This window comes from Eriocheir sinensis, chromosome 56 (assembly GCF_024679095.1).
Source record: "Eriocheir sinensis breed Jianghai 21 chromosome 56, ASM2467909v1, whole genome shotgun sequence".
NCBI lineage: Eukaryota > Metazoa > Arthropoda > Malacostraca > Decapoda > Varunidae > Eriocheir > Eriocheir sinensis.
Genome location: NC_066564.1, coordinates 1,186,427 through 1,192,483, shown reverse-complemented (window position 1 = coordinate 1,192,483; position 6,057 = coordinate 1,186,427). Strand labels below are relative to the sequence as shown.

General features: G+C 43.4%; 1 protein-coding gene across 1 annotated transcript in view; it reads left to right on the top strand.

Annotated features, from left to right (window-relative positions):
• The first annotated feature begins 473 nt into the window (after window positions 1-473).
• LOC126984142 (uncharacterized) overlaps window positions 474-6,057 on the top strand; it is a 34,843-nt gene continuing 29,259 nt past the window's right edge. Inside the window, exon 1 of the mRNA XM_050837518.1 lies at window positions 474-729. The gene's annotated coding sequence lies outside the window, so the exon portion shown is untranslated. The remainder of the gene's footprint in view (window positions 730-6,057) is intronic.

Below are 6,057 nucleotides of genomic sequence, written 5' to 3'. Positions count from 1 at the left end.
GTGGGTGTGAGTGACCTGCTTCTTCCCATCTCCCGCATCACCAAAAGATTGATACTTTAACCCAGGAGTAGTGCATCACAAAACCACTTCCCGGGGATCAAGCTTTGTACGTGAGTGAGTGACCTTCTTCCTACATTCCGCATCACCAAAAGGTTGATACTTTAGACCAGGCGTGGTGCATCACAGAGCCACTACCCGGGGATCGAGCTTTGTACGTGAGTGAGTGACCTGCTTCCCACCTTCCGCATCACCAAAAGATTGATACTTTAACCCAGGAGTAGTGCATCACAAAGCCACTTCCCGGGGATCGAGCTGTGGGTGTGAGTGAGTGACCTTCTTCCTACATTCCGCATCACCAAAAGGTTGATACTTTAGACCTGGCATAGTGCATCACAGAGCCACTACCCGGGGATCAAGCTGTGGGTGTGAGTGAGTGACCTTCTTCCTACATTCCGCATCACCAAAAGATTGATACTTTAACCCAGGAGCAGTGCATCACAAAGCCACTTCCCGGGGATCAAGCTTTGTACGTGAGTGAGTGACCTGCTTCTTCCTACCTTCCGCATCACCAAACAAGCGGATCATAGCACGAGACGGACACGTGTGAGTTGGAGAGAACCGACTCGCTGCCTTCCACGGGTCCTAAGGCACTTCAGACGACGCCCATGCATGCCTCGGGTTAACAGTTTGGCCCCGAGGCGCGACAAGGAAGAGAGAGACCACAGTAAGGTAAGGTGGTGTGTCGATGCTTGTGAATAATTGGTTCCGTCAGGTGTTGTTAATGCTCGCGTATGTTATAATGACGGAGGTAATGGGAGGCGATGATAGCATGCCTGGGTGACGCATTAGGAAGGGTCTTCGTCTTGCCGCTAATGAGTAACGTAATGAAATAAGTTAGTGGAAAGCCTCGTCACTTTATTTTGATTATTTTTTTTTCTTTCTTTTTCATATTCTTTTTTTTTCTTTTTTTTTTCTTTCTTCTTCTTCGTCTTCTTTTTATTATCATTATTGTTATGAGGGAAAGCCACGTTATTTTCTACTTCTTCTACTTCTTTTTCTTCTTATTCTTCTTCATCTTCATCATCTTCATCATCTTTATCTTCTTCATCTTCTTCTTCTTCTTCTTCATCTTCTTCTTCTTCATCTTCTTCATCGTCTTCATCTTCTTCTTCATCTTCTTCATCGTCTTCATCTTTTTCTTCTTCTTCATCTTCTTCATCGTCTTCATCTTCTTCTTCTTCATCTTCTTCATCTTCTTCATCTTCATCTTCTTCATCTTCTTCATCTTCATCATCTTCATCATCTTCATCATCTTCTTCTTCTTCCTCTTCTTCTTATTATTATTATCATGAGACGAAACAGGTGAAGAGGAAGGAGGCGAGACGTTATAAACTACCAACAAAACACTATGCAGGAATCGCCGGGAGTGTCATGCATATAAACGGACAGTAAATCACAACAACGTAATTCCACTGTCCACACGTACACTCGAAGGTTCTGAATTAACAAAGACGCATGAATAATAGGCCGAGGGAGTCCACTGTCTGTGAGGAATCCAGTTAATTGAGCCGGTGTAAATCGAGGTCCATATTATCAAACATTTCGAGGCATTTTTTATACGGCAAGGGAGGCAGCTCAAGGCCAAAAAAAGTAAATAAATAAATAAAATAGAAAAAAAAACAGCAATAAAAAAGCCCCCTGGACGCTTCTCCGACAAGAGAGTAAAGAACAATAGGCCGCTCGCAATTGATAAGGTTTTCGTTGAGGCATTGTGCGTATTTCCACTGGTAGTTTTAAAAGCCTGTAGTGATAGTTTGAAAAGGCTGCTGCACCATGAATGTAAATAACACTCAAGAGAACCCAACGACTCTCCTTTGTGGCCTTGGGAAATATGTGTTGTGAGCCAAAAAAAAAGCGCTTATGACTACGGGCCTCAGCCTCTTAATATTTTTTTTTTTTACAGCAGAGGAGTCAGTTCAAGGGCATAAGAAAAGGTAACAAATGTTAAAAAAAAGCCCGATACTCACTGCTCCTAGAAAAAGTTAGAGGAGTGGCCGAAAGATAGGTCAATTTCGGGAGGAGAGGTGTCCTGATACCCTCCTCTTGAAAGAGTTCAAGTCGTAGGCAGGAGAAAATACAGATGAACGAAGATTGTTCCAGCTTTTATCAGCGTGAGGGATGAAAGAGTGAAGATGCTGGTTAACTCTTGCATAAGGGATTTGGACAGTAAAGGGATGAGCTTGAGTTGAAAGTCTTGTGTAAACACGCCCAAGATTAGGGTTTGTCACGTCCCACTTCTCCTTACGAACCGCCCCCCCCCCTCCCCCCCCACCGCCCGAAATTTTGCTGTGTGTATCCTTCTCCGAACTCGCTAATGTTCTCACAGTAGCACTTCTTACACCAGCAAATGACCTCTAACTCTTTCCAATGCAATATTAGTCTTTAGAGTAAGCGGAAGTGCAGGAACAATACTTGCATGTTTTACCACTGCTTTCTGCTGAGAATATTAATAATTCAGTTGATGGAAGACCTAGAATAAATACATAGGGCCGCTTTCACAGTCATTTTGTTTGTTTTGATCGTTACTAATGGCTGTTATCGCCGCTATAGTATTTCCACGTAAAACTGGCCGATTGGGTAGTGGCGGCTGCGGGGTTAGCCAAGGACCGCAACTTACCACACACTCTCAAAACCTCTCGCTTCCTCTGCAGCCACCGTTACCCCGTAGGCCAGTTTCACGTGGAAAACTATACCGTTGATTGCCGCCATTGGTAACGATTAAAACAAACAAAGTGAGTGTGAAAGCGGCTCTTAACCCGTGCAGGCTTAACTATCGCACAAATACAGGAATCATAGATGCATGTTTTGGATTACTTTTTGTTTGAGAATATTTATAAATCAGTTGATGGAAGACTTTGAAGATATACGTCACTGGTTTAGCTATCGCCCCCAATCACGTACAGTGCGTCTGTGTCTTCGCGGAACCTGAGAAGGATAGCGTGACAGTCTTTGTGGTATATACAATAGCTTGTAATGCCATGTTTCCAGAAGTATCGACTTATGTCACACAGATTCTCACAATACAAAGCCTCGTATATTATTCACATCTGTTCCAAGTATGAAAGCAGCTGACCTGATTCCTGCAGACACATGAAAGTGCGGTTACTTATGTATAAAGATCGATCTCTCGTAAGTTGGGATTCCTCGGCCTTCCGGTGTGGCACAGTGGCGTTGGTGAAGGTGTTGGCGCACGGTGTTAAGGTAAAGCAGTGATAGGGATAGATAGTTATGCAGTCATTTGATGTAAGTACCGTTGCCAGATTATCGTACACGGAGCATCACATATTTCGGCTTCTCACCCTTTAAATATCACCAAGAAACAAGAATAATTAACCATTTCAACGATAACAACATAAAAAGCCAGTTACTGGGGCACAGGAGACAGCTTTTGGGGTTGTAAATCGGAAAATATGAGAAATTAAGTACGACAATCTGAAAACGTTGGATGTAAGAGCTTTGCGAGACGATGATTTATCAATAACTGACAGCAATCCGAAATCCACTGGGCTAAGAATGAATTTTTACGTACTATAAAACTGCACATGGAAAGGAATGAGGAACGGAGAAAATAATTGATCGGTAAGTGAAAAAGGCTGAGGGAAGTCCGTAGATTAAAACCATTTCGGCGCCCCAGCACACCCATTTGACAAGCTATCGTAGGAGTTGTGGAGGGCATTTCCGTGGGTAGTTTTATGACCCTAGCGGAGTCTGACAAAGCTTCTGTACCATGAACGTGAAAGAGGCAGTCATGAGAACACGCCTAATCTCCTTTATGTCCCTTGGAAATAGTTAATGTGACAGGAGAAAGCGTCTGATAATACCGTCCATATATTTCCTAATGCTGATATCATTCTCCCCCTCATCGCTATCATTCACATTCTCGTTCCAAGCACCTGAGCGTCACAGAGGAAACAGGTAAGGCTCCAATCAGTTACTACAGGTGGTGAAGGGATGCACAGGCGATTGATTAAAGGTCTGCTGATCGTTGCTTACGGGATCTTGGTGATAAATATACTTCACATCATGAATTATTAGAACGAACGCATATAAGTCTCTCTCGCTCTCTATCTATTTATCTATTTCTCTCTTCACTACTACTACTACTACTACTACTACTACTACTACTACTACTGCTACGACGACGACGATAACTATGACTAAATCCTATACATATTGAGAGCTAAACGTCGCCTGTCTTCCAAGGTACACGATTCCTCCCCAAGCAGCTACTTTTGCAAGAAACAAAAAGATCTACACGTGGAAAAGTAAAACTAAACAGTGCAAACTCTTGACTTACACGAAGAAGAGTAACACCAAACATAGGAATTTTTTTCGTCTTTCCCTTCACGGACTTTGGAGAGTAGCAAAATAACATTAGGAGGACCAGTGTTAGCGTGACAGCAAGCTCTTATTTTGTCTTTCCCTCCACTGAGACTTTATAGAGTAGCGAGAAATCATGAGAGGATGAGTGTTAGCGTGACAGCAAGCTCTTATTTCGTCTTTCCCTGAAAAGTTTGGAGTTTCGTTTAGTCGGCGCAACATCTGTGGTCATATGCCGGAGAGAGACAGAAGAGGAAGGAATTATAGGAGAAGGGAACAGATCTCAGGAGACGGGACACAACCCCCGATTAACACCTGGTACCCATTCACTGCTGGGTGGACAGGGGCGTAGGGTATCGGAAAAGCCGCCCAAATTTTTTCACTCCGCCCGGGAATCGAACCCAGGCTCTCTCGGTTGTGAGCCGAGTGTGCTAACCACTGCACCACGAAGCCCCTCCCTTTGCTGAAACATCGGAGAGTAGAAATGAACCAAAAGAAGGCCGAGTGTAGGCGTAACAGCAATGAGACTTTGGAGAGTAACAGGGTATAACAACGAAGACTACTGTAAGCGTGGCAACATTCATCCGCCGGCATAGATAGATAATAAGCTTCAGTAGATAGATAATGACCTTTAATGACCCCGTGACGTAAGAGGGTCAGACCAGGAAACGGTAATCAGGCACCATCAGGACCCTAAATTAGAGGCTGTTGGGGCCATGAGGTCACGAGGGCCCCGCCACATTTCACTGTTAATTTGGTGCTATCGAAGGGCTCGTCAATCATGGCGGCCTCACCACAACGAGGACGCCGCGGGGATAATGACGCCAATTTGAATTATGGCGCATCGGAATCGGTGTTATTATCATCATTATTTATCTACATTACCATTATTATCATTAGTAGCATCAGAGCCAATAAAAAATGACACCACCTTCAATCATCCATATCAGAATCAGTGCTATCATTATCATTGTCATCATCATCATCATCATCATTATTATAAGTGGATCGCATCAGGATTAATAACAAATGACATCAACTTCAATCCTCCTTGTGGGCCGAATCCGAATTATGTTATCATCGTCATCATCACCATCAATCACCATCGTATAATCAGCAGGAACAACAGACCCCATCAACACCAATAAAAAAACGAAGCTAATTTTAATCACGTCTGGGAGTCATATCGGATCATCATAATCGTCATCATCATCAGCTCTAACAACACATACCAATAAGAAACGAGTACAGTCACGAATAATAAACAATATCAATAAGAAACCAAGATATTAAGAAACAAGTACCGGTAAGAAACAAGTACAGCCAAGCGAGGATAAAAGCAACATCAGTGAGAGTCGTAGAACAGGAGCGTCTGGCAACCTTACTCACGGGCGCCATGTCGTTACCGAAAGGGCCGCGCGAAATTCAAATTGGTCCCGATACAATAGTTTTTTTGTGTGTGCTCTGGATACGCATTCGAGATCCTGATCATTCCTAGAGCCCAAGAAACACTCTTGTATCATCCTCAATTTGAATTCTCCGCGCCTGTGATGATGTAGGTTGGCAAACTTTCCTATTCTATGGCTCGGGTATTAGTGGTAAAAGTTATAATAAGCTTCTCTGGTAGTTGTAACGCTCATCTCGTCCTTGTTACCCTTGCCTAAGAAGTTGGAGGAG